The following is a 16,135-nucleotide window of genomic DNA, read 5'->3' as shown; positions in this document are numbered from 1 at the left end:
TGAAGCTGGGGGCGCCGACGTCCTGGAGACAGACGTGGTGACGGCCACACGGGGTGAACACAGGTCCTGCCTGCCGCCGGGCTGCGCGCTTACCAATGGCCGAGATGGCAAACTCCGTCAGGTATATTTTGCCACAGTAGAAAGGGTTTTTGAAAAGCCAACAGAGGGCAACTTAGAGCCCAGAATGTAGAACATCTTCAGAGGTAAATCAGCCCCTGGTTTTACCGATGAAGAAAAGCAAGGCCCAGCTGGGTTTACGAAGATGCATTCGAAGTCACGCAGCTGTCCGCCCAGCCTGGCGCTCGGTCCTTCCCCTCCCCTACCGCCTTCGTCCAGCTAACCACGTGGGTCGCTTTTCAGCAAAGTCCAAGACGCCTGACTCGCCCATTTGTTCTGCACAGGGCACATAAACACACAGTCAGTAAGTACAATAGATACTACAAAAACCTTAGCGTCCTGGTATGGCCAACGAGATGGAGAAGGGGAAATAAGTGCCAAGCAGGAAGAAAAGAGAAGAAAAGGAGTGAGGGAATAAACAGGAGAAAGAGAAGAGGGAAGCCGTGGGCCGAAGGAGCGAGGGCAGGCCCTGGGCTCACATCACCCCGCGCCCACGCAGCCCCCGCGCAGGGCGGCCGCGAAGCGCAGGCCGCTGCGCCCCCAGTGGGCACACGGGAGACAGGAGCAGAGGAGAGGGAAAAGGTGACAGAAATAAGGCCCTTTCGGGTGGTGACTAGCGCCTCAAAGGGAAGAAACCAGGTTCCGTTTTGTAAAGTAGCTGGTGAGGGTCGGAGGGGGGAGAGCTTGCTGGGCCTGGACGTGAAAGTGGGTGTCTCTGAGGAGGGCGGCAGGGGCGCCCACGCAGGAAGGCCGAGCAGGATGGTCCGGGGAGAGGGCCGGGCAGGAGGAATGGTGGTGGCCCGGCCCGCGGGGGAACAGGCTGGACGCGTTCAGGAGCCAGGGCCAAGGGCAGGGCGGCAGGGACGCCTAGGGGTGCGATGAGGCTGGCGGTGCAGACAGGGCCTCGGCTCTGGGTCCCCCAGCCTCTTCATTCTCCTCCAAGCGCCAGGGGGTGGCGGTCGGGGGGGACGACCTGATGCACTTGGGGAAGCTCTCTGGATCGGTGCCCAGCGACGGCTGCACGTTCGTTCATTTGGGGCTGTGCGGAGGCCGAGATAAGACACTCAGTGCCTCTGACCCGGGAGGGAGCAATGGGGAATGGACACAACTGGGGAGACGCCCTGGCTGGTGTGGCTCAGTGGACTGAGCGCCGACCGGCCTGTGAACCTGAAGGTCGCCAGTTCGATTCCCAGTCAGGGCGCATGCCGGGGTTGCGGGCCAGGTCCCCAGTAGGGGGGCAGGTGAGAGGCAACTGACTGATGTTTCTCTCATACATCCATGTTTCTCTCCCTCTCTTTCTTTCCCTCCTGCCCCCTCTCTAAAAATAAATAAAATCTTAAAAAAAATTCATGTTACATTTTTTAAAAATTGGGGAGAGGTTGGGGCGTTCAACAGGCCAGATTCTCGGAAAGGCCTATGGTGGGGGACGAGGGGGAGAGAGCAGCCCAGGGCGGGCTCCAGGCCGGGCGGGCGGGAATGACCTCTGCAGCAGGAGCGACTGGCGAGAACCCGGCCCTGCTGGGAGTGGGGTGGGGCCCCCAGAAGAGACCGGAGCAGGCAGCGACCCTGGATGCGGCTGGTGACGGAACGGTGTTCGAGCCCACGGGCCTGGGGGAGATCGGCTGGGAGAGGACAGACCAGAGGGGTAGGCGGGCACCTTTCCAGCACCAACGCCGAGCCTTGGATGGGGAGGACCAACCAATGAAGGAGACCAAGGGGCCGCCCCAGAGAGGGGAGGAAAGCCAGGAGGCACCACGTCCATGAGGGGGAGCACGCGATCCGGGGGGCCGTTGGCCACAGGAGGCAGCGAGATGAGGACTGCGCGGGCCACTGCTCTAGACCAGCCGAACCCCGGGCGGGAGGCTGCGCCCTGACAACCTGGGTCCAACCCAGCTGCGTGGGCATGACGTCAGTCCAGCTGGGCTCTGGCTCTGCTTCTAAAGCGGGGGATGTCCTCCCTTAGTCATTGCAAAGTGGACAGACCTGGCAGACACCACGGGAACCGGGCGATCGGGGTGAACATCGCTGGCATGCGGGGGCCGTCACGTGCCTCCTGAGGGGGTGGGCAAGGAACACCTGAAGGGTGCCTCTGTGCCTCTGCCAGGCCACAGCCCGGATCTAATGAGGGGACAACGTGAGGCAGACCCAAACTAAGGGACATTCCACAAAACAACTGGCCTGTACTTTTTTCTTTCTTTCTTTTTTTTTAGATTTTACTTTACATTTAGAGAGAGGGGAAGGGAGGGAGAATGGGAGAGAAACATCAGTGTATGATAACAGATCTGTTGCCCCTCACACGCCCCCCACTGGGGACCCAGCCCGCAACCCAGGCATGTGCCCCGACTGGGAATCGAACTGGTGACCTTTTGGTTCACAGGTCGGCACTCCATCCACTGAGCCTCGCCAGCCAGGGCTGGCCTGTACTCTTTAAACATGTCAAAGTTCACAAGAGACAAACACTGAAGAACTAGGTTAAAGAGGACATGGAAATGCAGGTGTGATCCTGGACTGGGCCTTGGACTTCTGTTCAACAAAGGCCATTAGGGAGACACCCGGCACATTTTAAGTAGCTCTGTGTCCACGTTGAGTTCCTGAACGCTGTGCTGTGGTTATCTTGGAGAATTTCCTCATTCTTAGAACAAAACACGTTGTGTTTAGAGGGTTAGGGGCATCATGCCTGCAATTCACACTCAAGTGGGTCAGGGAGAAACAGACAATGAAACTGACGTGGTGGACATCAGCACTGGGGGCTTGGGTAAGGGGTGTAAGAGAACTTTTTGTACTGCTTTTGCAACTTCTCTGTAAGTCTGAAATTATTTCAAAATAAGGGTCGAAAAAGGCCACGCTCCTAGCAGACACTGGTGGCGGAGGCAGCCCTGGGGAGCAGCCCTCGCTCACTGTGGGTGCCAGAGTATCTGCTCGGAGCTCAAGGCTGGGCACACGGGCTTCCCCGCCTTCCCTACCGCCCAGTGAATGGCAGGTGTCGCCCTGTTAGCCCCCTCACATCTCGGCCAGCGGCTGGCCCAAGCCTCTGAGCCCTGCTCCGGGCAACCCGCCCACCGGGAGGCAAAGCCGTCCCCGGCCAAGGGGCTGGGAGCAGGCAGGCCCTGGCAGTCGGTGGGACCCACACCGAAGAGTGAATGTCACCCTCGTCCCAGCTCCCAAACGCCTGCTCTGTGAGGGCAGGGCAGAGGACAGCGAGCCCGGACTACTCCATCGGGCGAGGACAAGAACAGGCAAAGGGGTCCCTCCGGACAACACAGCAACAGAACCAACCGCACACACGAGGGGCTAGTGCACCGTGAACAGGTCCGCGCCACCAGAAGGCATCACAGTGAGAAGAGCACAGGGAGGCGCACTTTCCGCTCTTAACTCGGCAGGAGCTCTGGGAACGGTCAAGTTCCGAGCGGGAGAGCCCGGCCAGAGGCAGGCCCAGACCCAGAGACACCCAGACGGTGCTACCTGCGTGTCCGCTCCCCGGAGAGCCTTTGCAAAACCCACCAAGGGCCCATAAGGTATTTCTGCCCCTGGGACGGGGCACCAACGTTCTGGAACTCCAGCCCAAGGAAATATGAAGTGGGACCTCACGTACCCACTGAGGGAAGAGAGCCGCCTGGACTTGGACCTGAGCAATCTGGGCCCCGGAGAGCAGCGTGAGAGGAGGGGAAAGTTCAGGGCCCTTGGGCCGAGGTCAGGCAGCAGGAAAGTGGGGCCGAGGGCAGCCCGGCCTGAGGGTAGAGCCGGCAGGCCTGGGGCTGCCCCAGCTCTGCCTGCCCCCCGCTGTGAGATCTGGGTGCCTGAGACCTCAGCTCCTTGGTAAAATCGGGGGCCACCTCCCCCAACCTCGGCAGGGCGTCCGGGGATCACTGAGCCGTAAGCCCTGAGCTGCTCTCTCTCTCCTCCCACCAGCCTTTCCTCCCAGATGACCGCAGGGGTGAGGGGGAACCCCTGCCCCCCGCACCCCCACATGCAGACTCACAGCCACAGCACTGCTCTTACCCCCCACCCACCCCAGAGCAGGGGACCGGGCGGGCCCCCTGGGGCCGGGGGCCAGCACACGAGGAGGCTCCTGTGCATGCCCACAGCAGACCGCACCCACCGCAGACCCACACCCGACCCGGGCACCCACGGGCGCGGGGCTGTGCCCTCCCCAGATCACTCACCCCTCACCGGCCAGGAGCCCAGAACTGCTTCCGCCAAGGGAGGCCGCAGGCAGCCGGCCGCCCCGCCTGATGTCACTGGCCCTGGAATACAAAGTTCTCGGGCGCCAGGTCGCTGGAGGCGTGGGCAGCGGCCAAGGCCGAACCCAGGGGAAGGGGGCGCAGCAGTGGAGCCGCTTCCGGCCGCCTCCCACTCCGGGGCCCAGGAGCACGGGCGGGGGGTCCGGTCACGCAGGCAGCGGGTAGTCCTGGGCAGGACAGCAGGGGAAGGAAGGGGACAGTAGACTTCACGCTGCCCCCGAGGTTAAAGGTGCAGAAACACCAGCCAGCAGGCAGACTGGGGTCTGAAGAGGCTGGCCCCGAGGTGCCCTTGCAGGTGACAGTGGGGGTGAGTCACACTGCCCTTCAGAGCCTGGACAGCCCTGCGACTCAGTTCACAGCTTAGTCACACGTGACAACCCCCTGCCACACCCCTGTGGCCGGCTTGGGACCCGAGGACACACAGACCAATAGAAACACGGCCGCGTTCCAGAGCACCTCCTCCCTTCTCTGGCCTCTGGGGACTGGCCTGGGGACACCACGGTGCCGTGCTCGGAGCTGGTGAGGACCACGAGCAGAAGTCCCCAGCTCTGGCCTCAGAGACGGGGAAACGATGACTCGGAGGGAAGCGACCAGCATCCCCCAGAGACTCTTGCCCAGCGTCCCCGCTGTCCGGGAGCTGGCGGTCCCAGAGAGGCCTCCTGGCTGTTTTCTGCAAATGCCGGCGGCCAGCCAGACCCGCTCAGCCGGCCTCAGGCTGTGCACGAGGGTCAGGGAGCGCGGCGGCTGGACTCACTGGGGCCTGTCGGTGACACCTGTTCTGCTCTCTCAGCGTGACCCCACAGACACTGCAGACTCGTCTCCAAGCTTCGCTTTCCCCCCCAGCTCGGAGTCAAAGCCCGGTGCTCTCCCTCCAGGAGGGAGTGGTACCAGCCCCCGTGGAAGGGCCCGCACCGCTCTGCGGGGCGAGGCAGGGGAAAGGGCTGGACGCTGTCTGCCTGCGCCTGGCGACCTGCCTGTGTCACTTCTACAGTGAGTCCAGCACTCCCCGAGCTCCGCCCATGTGGCCAGCCAGCGCCTGCAGGTGCGACGCTTCCCTGGGCACTGGGCTCCAGGCAGATGTGCCGCGAGCAGCAGCTCAGGGAGCCCTCGGACCCCCGTCGCTCCCTGGTGCAGACGGCGGGCCAGCGCGGTGGGAGTACGTAGCACCCGCGGGCGCCCAGCAGGGCCAGAGTGTGGAGCCCAGCGCCTGTCTCCGGAGCGGGAGCTCCGCCCGGCACGACTCAGGCAATCACCGCCCGACTAGAGGGGAGCGTGGCTGCTTTCTCAGCAGCACAGTGTGACAGGCGCTCGGAAACCAGACTCTGCTGCTGATAAAACCACACCACGGACCCGACCCGAACTCCAGCAGAGCCACGGCCGCCCTCCACCCGTCCCCGCGGAGGGTGGGCTGACGGGGCCGGTGGTCGTGCGGCCCTGGACAGACGCACAGTGTCTGTCTGTCCAACAAGTCATCCAGATGGCACCAGAAATCCTGCCACTTCAGGCCTGAACTGCCTCCCGGCGGCCTCTGGTAGCCGCTGTCGGGCCACCTCTGTCTAAGTGTGGGTGCAGGCGGCTGGGAACCACGCTCAGGGTGGACACGCCCTCGGCCAGGGCAGCCCCACGGGATCAGGGACGGCCCTCGGAGGGTTTGCAGTGCTCCTCCCCTGAAGGTCCCTGATCCCCCCACAGCACCTCCACCAGCCGCAGGAGGCAGCTGCGGGCAGGGGCACCGCGGAGGGGGGAAGCGGGGCTCAGCCTCGGGGGAGGCCAGCCCGAGGGTCGGTCCCGGAGCCCGCAGCCCGGACGGAGGCCCTGGGCACACACAGCTCAGAGGCCTGCCGGGGAGCGGCCGGAGCGGGCGAGAAGGGGGAGCGGGTCGGAAACGGGCCCAGGAGTCTCCGGATTGACCGACAGGCTCCTCCGCGTCTACTGCCTACCACCCCGGCGGCACTGGCACCCTGCTAGGCTCTGTCCCGGCCCCCAACGGCCGCAGCAGCAGCAGCAAAAGCAGGTCAGAACCGGGAAGAAAGGCTTCCCGGCAGAGACCTCACGCTGGGGCAGGAGTGAGCCTCCGACGGACGGACTGGACAGACGGACGGACGGACGGACGGAGGAGGCCGCGCTCTCTCCCGCCAGAGCCCCTCCCTCCCGGGCAGCTCCGTGCTGCCCCAACCGTGTCCAACGGGGCCCCGGGGCCGGCAGCCAGCGCAGACAAGACGGATGGAAGGAGACCGGCTGACCCTCGGGCTGTACCTGCAGGTGCCAGAGTACCCAGAGGGGGCAGACCAAGGCTGAGACTTCTGGGTGGGGGGCCTGACGGGACGGGACAGGGAGCACAGAGACAGTGAAGGTGGCGGATGAAGGAGGGAGAGAGGAGAACGAGAATGCCAAAGACGGAACGGCGCGGAGTGGAAAGAGCACTCGGGCCTGGCGCAGCACGGCCCAGGCTCCGCCCTGAGAGGACCGCAGTGGATCGGTGCCCTGCCCGCTGCTCCACATCACCCGGCAACCCTGGGCTTAAGGCGGCGGCGGGAGAGGAGAGGGTGGACCGGGGACAACGGGGACAATTAGCACTGTGTGGGCCCTGGGGACTTGTGGACTGGGGGGCAGGAGGCCGTGAGAGAGGCGGCGAGTTAGGGGCATCAGACCTGCAGGGGAATGACAGGAAGTACAGGGACAAGCAGAGGGTTGGCCAGCAGGTCAGTGTCTGCCGGGTCCCAGCCTCGTTGGAGGGCAGGAAGACTCAGGGCAAACACTGCCCCCTGGTGCAAAAGGAGCGCTACTGCCGACCCGCACACACCTGCCCCGGTGCCTGACCCGCAGCGGGAAGGCCTCGTGCCCTTCCACAGTGGCTGGGGAGGCCTCCCGGACAGCCCCGCCGCCCCGGATGTTCCCCCTGGGGCAGCCGCTCCACTTCTGTCGTTGTTCTCGCCCCGCCCCGCCTCCTAAACAGGAGGGCTCTCCTCGAGGTCGTGTCTGTGTCCTCAGGAACGAGCACTTGCTGTTAAATCACCCGTCGCAACAGGACACTGGGAGGACCTTGGGGACTGGACCCTCCGTCTATTCTGTCCCCTCGTGCCTCCCTAGCTCTCTGCGCAGTGCCTGACACTGCATTAAATGTCTGGGGAAAGAATGAATACACAAACGAGCGGATGGACGGAGGGCTGGCTGGCGGGATGGACAGACGGACGGATTCCCCGGGTCACATGGTGAGTTTGCAGAGTAGCATGAGCCCAGAAGCACGGCAGAGCTCTCAGACAACGATCAGTAAGGCGTGGCCCCTGCTAGGGACAGCACGCACGGGCGAGCAGGACACACCACCAGGGCCCCTCACACACAGATCGGAGCCCGAAGTGCTGGCACAGGAAGGCAGAAGGGCGAGACCCGCAGAAGGGGCCGCGAAGAGACTGGGCCCGGGGGCCAGGAAGCCCTGCCAGGGCTGAGCGACGGGCACTGGGGACTCCCCTTCAGCCGCGGCTGGACGATGCTGTGCAGGAAGCCGGACACCAGTGCAGGTGGCCCAGAAAGCCCCCTGGCCCCTTACGGTCCCCAACCCCCGCTGGAGGGTCGCGTGGGACCCCCACTCGCTCATTCAGCTCACCCCTGTTCCAAGGGGGCAGGAGAGCGGGTGCCAGTGTATGGCCAGACTTGTGTTCCCCAAGGAGACATGTGGGGGTCCCACCCCCAGGCCCCCGGACGGTGACCTCAGCTGGAAATAGGGTCTTCCTACAGGCAGTCAGAGAAAGTGGGGTCACTAGGCTGAGCCCTCATCCGGTGTGCTCGGTGTCCCCAGAAGCGAGGGCCCAGAGGCAGACACGCACGGAGGGGAGGCCACGTGACGACAAGGAAGAGGCGGCCCTGTGCCAGGGAGACGCACCTACAAGCCCAGGAATGCCAAGGGTGGCTGGAAAGCACCAGAACGAGGAGAGAGAAGGGTCCTCCCCTAGAGCTGCCAGAAGGCTCACGGCCCTGCCAGCACCTTGACTTTGGACTTGTGGCCTTCAGACTGTGAGACAATAAATCTCTGTGCTGTCGGCCACCTGGTGCTGGTGCTTTGCTATGGCAGCCCCAGGAAACGAACAGACTTCCCCACCAGAACTCACAGAGTCCCTAAAATCAGGTGCTGGGGAGCACAGGCCTGAAAACTCCCCCTTCCCTCATCTGCTCATCCTCACCCAGGGCCCAGCGGGGAACTCCAGAGCAGGGCGGAGCCATGCAGGGTGGTGACCAGCGCCCCCTCCTGGCCAGGGAAGGCTGGGTGGGTGGCTGCAAACGGGAGCAGGGGCCAGCGCCAGCAGGTGGGTGCACGGGGCGCTCAGCAGGAAGACCTTGCGGAGACAGGCCGGGCGGTGGGGAGGCGGCTGTGACTCGGTGACAAAGCCTCAGGCAGCCTGGGGAAGTGCACCGAGGCCAGAGGCCGGGGCAGACGCCCGGCCCTCAGGGTGGGAGCCTGAGTGCACGGCGAGGGGCACGGACGGCACCCGAAGTGTCAGGGGACGGACGGGACAGAGAAACGGGGCAGGGGAAGGGACCTGCAGCCCAGAGCGACCGCTCCGGCCGTGCCGAGGAGGCTGGCTCTGAGGGGGAAAGACCAGAGGTGGGGGCACACAGGAAGCGTGTTCTACTGTAAGCGTGTTCTACTGTAACCGAGTGGGGAAACGCGCCAGCGCCAGCGTGCCAGCGCCTGCTAGGTGACGGGTGAGGAGGCCACAGGTAGGGGTGCCTCTGGGCCCGAGTTTTAAGGGAAGAGGCGAACGCCAAGTTACAGAACACAGAGGTGGGTGCAGACCAGCAAGACCAGCGAGCTCAGCTGTGACCCCGACGAGCTCCAGTTAACTTCAAGCTGTCCCCCCGGGCAGGGCGGCGGGCAGCGGGCAGTGGGAGTGTGGGGCTGATGTGGAGGGAGAGCTGGGGCGGGGCAGGGAGACTGGGGAGCTGCCTCCAGCCTGCTCGGGAGGGGAGGGCGGGAGGGTGCCCGGGAGGGGAGGGGCGGACGGAACAGCGGAAAAACACCCACCAGCCTGGGTGAGCAGGGGGACACCCAGGGACCCGCCGGGGCAGTGGGAACACCGCCGTCAGAGCCGAGGATTCTGGGCAACGGCCAGTGTCTGCGGCAGCAGAGCCCCAGTGGGGAGGAGAAGAGCGGCCACCGAGTCACAGCAGCGGGCTCCTGGGCGGCTGCAGTGGGGCTCCCGGGGGGGGGGGCAGAAATGAGCCCTGAGGACGGGGGTGAGCGGCGAGGGGGTGTCTGCTGCACACTCCCCCAAGTCTGGACCGGGACTCGCAGATATTCGGGTGAGAGGAGAAGGGCAGATGAGCCAGAGGATCCTGGGGTCAAGGGGCATGTGTGTATGTATTTATTTATTTAATTAAACGGCCAAAAAATACAGACAGTGCATCTGGCAATATAAGACCCAGAACCCGGAATGAGCTGATGTCACTTCAGTGAAGTTGATACATTTGCTCCACATTTCGCGGTAAGAACTAGAGCTGGTGAAATGCAGTGGATCACACACAGGGTTCATTCCTAGACCTCCCCCGACCCCCAAAATCCCTCTAAAACGCCAGTGAGAGGACCTTTTTTGAAAAGAAGAGCACAGGCCTGGCTGGTGTGGCTCAGTGGATTGCGCATGAGCTGTGAACCAAAAGGTCACCAGTTCAATTCCCAGTCAGGGCACATGCCTGGGTTGAGGTCTGGGTCCTTTGTTCGGGTGTGCAGGAGGCAAGCACACACTGATGTTTCTCTCCCTCTCTTTCTCCCTCCCTTCCCCTCTCTCTAAAAATAAATACAATCTTTTTTTTTTTTTAAGAGAACAAGAAGAAGAGCCCAAACCCAGGCACCCAGCTAGCTCAGTGGGGAGCGCACGAGACTCGGAAAGAGCAGGAGCCCCCGTGGACAACGAATGGGAAAGCCCGCGGCAGCGGCGGACGGGAGGTCAATAAATCGGACGGCGGCCAGTGGGTGCACCGTGTCAGCCACGAGGGATGAGAACAGGCAGGCGAACCCCAGCTACAGGCTGCCAGGAAGTGCGGAACTTGGCGGGCCGGGTGCCTCAGGAGGCGGGGCTGCAAACAGAAGGCTGGTGGATGACAGTCTGAGGGGGAGTTCCAGGCCCATCCCCCCGCCACAGGCGGCCAGGGAACCCCCGGCCCCCAGCAGAACAAGAACAGCCAACACCCACGGCCCCTGCACACTCCTCGCCCGCAGGGCCCTCCCGACAACCCCTGGACGAGTGCGCCTGCACCCCCAGGTCCAGGCCTGTGCAGACTGAGACCCCAGCAGGACAGGAGTGGTCGCGTGCCCCAGGGCACGCTGCTAGGGGGTGTCAGGGCCAGTGCCCGGGCACTGGCGCCTCACAGAAGAGGCGGGGTCCCCAGAGAGGCCGCACCCGGCCAAGTGGCCCAGGCCGGGCAGAGGAGTGGACAGAAAACACAGGGAGCCGTGGAAGGTCTACACACGGACGGACGGTGAGACCGCAGCCCACGGACGGTGAGACCGCAGACCCCCAGCTTCCAGAGTGGCCCCCAGGCGGAGCCCCGGGCAACACACTGAGGGCTCATCTGTCGGAAGCACCGGCCCGAGACTGAACTCCTGTGGCCCCTGACACTCAGTGGGCGCCGGGAGACCGGGGCGGCCTGCGGTCGCCTCTCCCACAGTGAGGACGCCGTGTGCAGACACTCCCGTTGGCTCGGGTGCCCGTCTCCCCGGTGAACAGACAGCCCCCGTCACCAGCCATTCGAGGAAATCACCAAAACATTCGCCGAAACAGATTAGGAGTTAGAACAAGGGAACCCTGAGGAGGAAAGTAGTATAGAGAGCCGATACTTAGAAAAAGCTAGAACTAATCTCCCCAGAGAAGAGAAACTATTGCATTGAGAGGCGGCAGCTATTTTAAAAAGGCAACAGGAGAGAGCTCTAGGAAATTAAAAATAGAGTTGACGGCACTTTAAAACATAATAAATAGGAGAATCAGAAGACAGCTGAGGACGTCACGCAGGAAGCACAGCGGAGAGACGGACGCAGGGCAAGGGGGGAAGAGGCGCAGAAACTCGAGACCGAGTGCAGGGTGCCCAGCGCCCCGCCGCCGCCGGGAGCCCCCCTGAGGGGCGCAGGGAGAGTTGTCCTGAACGCTTCCTGAGGCTGAAGGGCACGCCCTTCGGGTTGAGCGGGCTCTCTGAGGCTCCCACGATGCCCCAAGTCCCGCCTGGAAATGGGACCCGGGGAGCCCACGGGCTTCCCGTAAGGAAGCGCCACAGACTTGGGGGGAGTTAAAACAACAGGAATGGCCCTGTTTTAGTGTGGGAGGGAGGGGTTCAGTGTGCTGCACGGGCTGAAATCGGGGTGTCGGCGGGGCCCTGCCCCCTCCGGAGGCTCCAGGGGAGTGAGTGTCCCTCCTCACCCCCTCCAGCTCCTGGTGGCTGCGTCGCTCCAGTCCGTGCTTGCACGGCCCTCTCTGCAGCGTGTGTCGAATCTGCTGCCTGTCCCCCCGGAGGACACGGTGAAGGCACCCTGAGCTCCCCAGATAGTCCGGGGACATCTCCCTGTGTGGAGGTCCTCAACTTCTCACACCGGCAAAGGCCCGATCTCCTCATCAGGTGACATCCACAGGCCCCAAGGACGAGGACTGAGTATCTCTGGGGCCACCCCTCGGGCTACCACACTTGCGAACAGAACGAGGACTGGGCGGTCACGTCACGGTCTTCATTCAGCAGTGACCTGGGCCAGGAGCGCCTTCTAAGGGAAAACGCTCTCTTCCAGCCTGGGGTCCCCCACCCCGTCAGACTGTCGATCAAGTGCAGGGGCAAAATAAAAGATGTTTCGGATGTGCCTGGCCCACATGCCCGTTGGCCCGGGGGTCTCCCGGGGGATGGACACTGGCACACAAGGGAATAAATGAACCAAGACCGAGGAAGCCTCGGGGTGCAGGGACCAGGATGGGGGGCCGGCACAGAGGGAAGCAAGGGGAAGGATCCATGCACGGTGGTGAGGGAGGCCCTGAGCGCAGCCTACCCAGCAGCCTGGAGGACCACGGCACAATGGCGGAGGCCAGAAAGCTCCCTGGGGGCGGGGGCTTTCCAGGGGGAGATGGGGAGGCTTAAACAAACAAGACGGGCTGGACCACCCGGAGCCTCTGAAGCAACAGAGAGGCCGCGGCAGTTACAGTTGACAAAGTGCCTGGCGATAAAGGGAGGAGGCAAATGGTAACTCCCAGAAACTGAGAAGTTTTACTGGAAAATGTTCCATGTATACACTCGGTATTCCCAAGTGTGAACACTGACTTGATTTCAATAATGTAAAAACCGAAAATGTGCTTCCACGCAAATGGTTACCTAGCCATGCCACGGGGACCAGGGACCGCAGGTACACCTCGAGGGGCTGGCGGGGGAGCAGGTCAAAGGGAGCTGCACCTCCCATGGGGGGCAGGTCCATAAGCCCAGACGCTGTCTGGACGCAGGCGGGGAAGCAGCTGGGAGTTAAGGGGCTGTCTCACCGGAGGCGGCCAGGGAGGCTGCGCTGGACTGGGGCAGGGGAGGTTCCCGTGGAGCAGTGTGACTTTTCCAAGTGCCCACACGGACTGCTCTGGTAAAACGACAGTTGAAGTGAACAAGAGGAAACGCAGGCCCCACAGACAGCTGCGTTCCCATGCTCCCTAGCGCCCAGGGGCTGCAGACCCCAGGGCCGTGAGGTGTGGCTCCCCTGTCGACCTCACACTGGTTGGACATACGGGGGCCCCCAGAACAACCTGCTCACGCTTTAAGTTTCCCATAGATAATTTACTGTCACTTTTAACTTGCTTTTTTCACCCAATATGATATGTGGAATCTATTCCCACTGACGCAGGTAGACCCAGCTCGTTAGCGTTCATGGCTGGGTAACAACGGTATAAAGCGCACAGTCTCTCCATGCCCAAAGGAGGGACCCCCCGGGTGCTTCTCGGTTCTAACCAGTGAGAACTATGATGTACGGACGGGCACATGGTCACTGCTGGAACTGGGCGACAGGTACTGCCACTGTCCTACCCGCTCCATTCTTACGTATGTTTGAAAGCAGTCATGCTAAAAAGTCAATTAAAATGTTGAAGATGAATAACCTTGGTCGCACGCATAACACACGCAGGGGCCCCTCTACGGTCGAGGCCGAGAACAGGACTGGCTACGTCGGGTGGCGGGCATGCTCTGGGCGTTAACGCTGCCATGTAGCCCCCGAGGCCGCGTCACTTCTGCAGCCCCTCGGCAGGATGACTGATTTGCCCTTTCCCCCGCGTCTCTGCCGGCTCCTCCGCCGTCAGGCTCTGATTGCTGCCAATCTCACGGGCGTACAATGGTATCTTGTTTCAATTTTCATTTCCCTGCCTAGCAGTAAAATCGGATATTTTCTCATGATCGTGGATATAATTTTAGGTTTTCTCTTTGATGAACTGCCTGTTCACATCATTTGCTCCTTTTTCTGCTGGAATGGTTGTCATTTTCTTCCTGAGTTATCTAAGGTTTTTTTTTTTTTTAATCCTCACCCAATGGCATGCTTATTGCTTTTAGAGAGAGGGAGAGCAAGAGGGTGAGAAACATTGATGTGAGAGAAACATCAGTTAGTTGCCTCTTGTACATGCCCCAATCAAACCCACAACCTAGGCATGTGCCCTGACCAGGAATCAAACCCACGACCTTTTAGTTTGTAGGAACGATGCTCCAACCAACGGAGCCACACCGGCCAGGGCTGTCCTAAGTCTCTATGCATTGTAAACATGACTCTATTCATCACTGTGCAGGTGGCAGACATGAGACAACGTCCAGCGAGTTGGAAGCAGAGGAATGGGAAAGACGAGAGCTGCAGAAGTGGAGGTGGGAGCGCGAGTAGACTCTGGAGCACGCCGGGGAGGCAGGCTCTGAGGCTCAGGCCAGAGACTGGCCTTGAATGGGACGGAGTGCCATTCCCCCCGAGACCAAAGCGTCTCCGTGTTCTGGGACAGCCCCGATGTGCAAAAACCCAGTATCTGGGCACAGGCAGCTACAAGGATGTAGCTGCTTAGGTGTCACCCAACAAGGTGTCACCCAATGCACAGACTTGGTCAAGGTCTGAAATGACCAATGCAAAACGGCTTCTGCACTGTGGCTCTCCAGGCTGAGAAGCCCAGGCGGCGTGTCCCGGGAGGCACAGCTGGAGAAGCGGCCGCCCAAGGAGACAGATGTGCGGGTGGCAGGGCTTCCTGTTCACGCACGAGCTCCTCGCCAGCCACCACTGCTCCACCCGCCAGGAGTGACGAGTTAGTTCACGCTGCACCAGAGGCGGCTGAGGTTCAGCTTGAAGAGACACGTCTGGACAGTCAGCTTGGCACAAGACACCGATCAGAAAAAGCAGTGGCATTTCCCTCTGCGGGTGTTTTAAAAGACTTTAGCTTTCTGAATGAGTTAGTTTAGGTCAAGACATTCTTCTGGAAAAGCAAAATGTGAAACTGACTGTATAAGATTTCTTAAGTTTCTGTTGTGATGATCTATCCTTTGAGAAGGAGAAGCAAAGCAGTTTCCGACCTGTTCCTACAGAATGCTGTTTTAATATTCCGTCTTTACAGAAAAATGCAAGTTAGACATGCTTGAAGTTTAGATATTAGGTATGTTTTACTTTGAAATATACCATGGGTCCTGGCTGGGGAGCTCAGTTGGTTAGAGTGCTGTCCCGCTATGCCAGGGTTACAGGTTTGATCCTCGGTCGGGGCACATAAAAGAACCGATCACTGAATGCATAAATAAGTGCAACAACAAAGTGATGTCTGTCTGTCTGTCTGTCTCATAAATAGATAAAATAAAATGTACCGTGGGCCAGAGATTTGGAGCCCTCAGCACAACCTGGCAGGAAAACGTGAGCAGCAAAACCAATGACTTCAGTCTCCTCCCAAACTGCTGACTGGGTCAGCCAAGATAATGCCACGGAGCTGAGGGCTACAGGTTTTAGTGAATCAAAATGCAAACTGTTCAGTTAAATTCTGAATTTCAGGTAAGCAGCATTTTATAAATATTTAAGACGATCCCATGCAATATTGGGGGCATACTGATACTATAAAATTATTTGTTGTTTATCTAAAATTAAAATTGAACTAGGCATGCTGCATTTCATCTGGCAACCTCAGTGAGCCAGCCGTGCCGACACTCTGACTGGGAGAAAGGAGACACGTGAAGAGAATTCCCAATTGCTGACATAATACGGCTGGGGCTGACCCAGAGACACCGGGGGGCCCAACTGTGTGGGCTCAGACCAGGCCTCCGGCAACCACCCCCCACCCCGCTATTTTCGGGCAAGTCACTTAACTCCTGGGCCTCGATTCTCCACCTACCACTCAGGGATGTTAGCAGCAACTGTGCACAGAGTTGTCACAAAGATCAAGTGAGTTAACGCATGGGCAGTGCCCGGAACAGCACCTGCCGCATGATTGGCCTTTATTGTAAAGGTTAGTCTGGGGTCAGCACTGGGAGGCTGAACAGTGGGGACTGGACCTGCTTCCTATGGGCAGGGGCTGGGGCCGTGAGCGGAGGACCCCAGGGCAGCCGAGGCCCAAGCAGGGCCCAGTTCTGGAGCACAGCACGACCTGGATAGCCTACCTGACCAGAACAGAAAACCTAAGAAGTGGGTCCCCAGCCCAGTGGTGCCAAGTCAGCAAGGACCCCCTTCCCCACCTCGGGGAGCCGCGCACATCACATACAGAGCGCAACTCACCCGCCCTGGCTCGCTAGGTTCTGCCTCGCTCTGACCCACCCCCACGCAGAGACACCCCGTTGGCAGC

At 61.1% G+C, this 16,135-nt stretch overlaps 1 protein-coding gene across 4 annotated transcripts in view; it reads right to left on the bottom strand.

Annotated features, from left to right (window-relative positions):
* Window positions 1-16,135, bottom strand: part of PC (pyruvate carboxylase) — a 96,048-nt gene that overhangs the window by 24,150 nt on the left and 55,763 nt on the right. The window contains exon 1 of one of the 4 annotated variants that reach the window (XM_045855323.1): window positions 4,281-4,531. The exons of the other annotated variants lie outside the window; for them this stretch is intronic. The gene's annotated coding sequence lies outside the window, so the exon portion shown is untranslated. Of the gene's footprint in view, window positions 1-4,280; window positions 4,532-16,135 lie in introns of those variants that run through there. 4 annotated transcript variants of the gene reach the window in all.

Source organism: Phyllostomus hastatus, unplaced genomic scaffold (assembly GCF_019186645.2).
Source record: "Phyllostomus hastatus isolate PE091 unplaced genomic scaffold, TTU_PhHast_1.1 phas_scaffold_11, whole genome shotgun sequence".
In the NCBI taxonomy this organism is placed as follows: Eukaryota; Metazoa; Chordata; class Mammalia; order Chiroptera; family Phyllostomidae; genus Phyllostomus; species Phyllostomus hastatus.
Note: the sequence above shows the minus strand (reverse complement) of the source record. Positions and strands in the feature narration are given on the sequence as shown.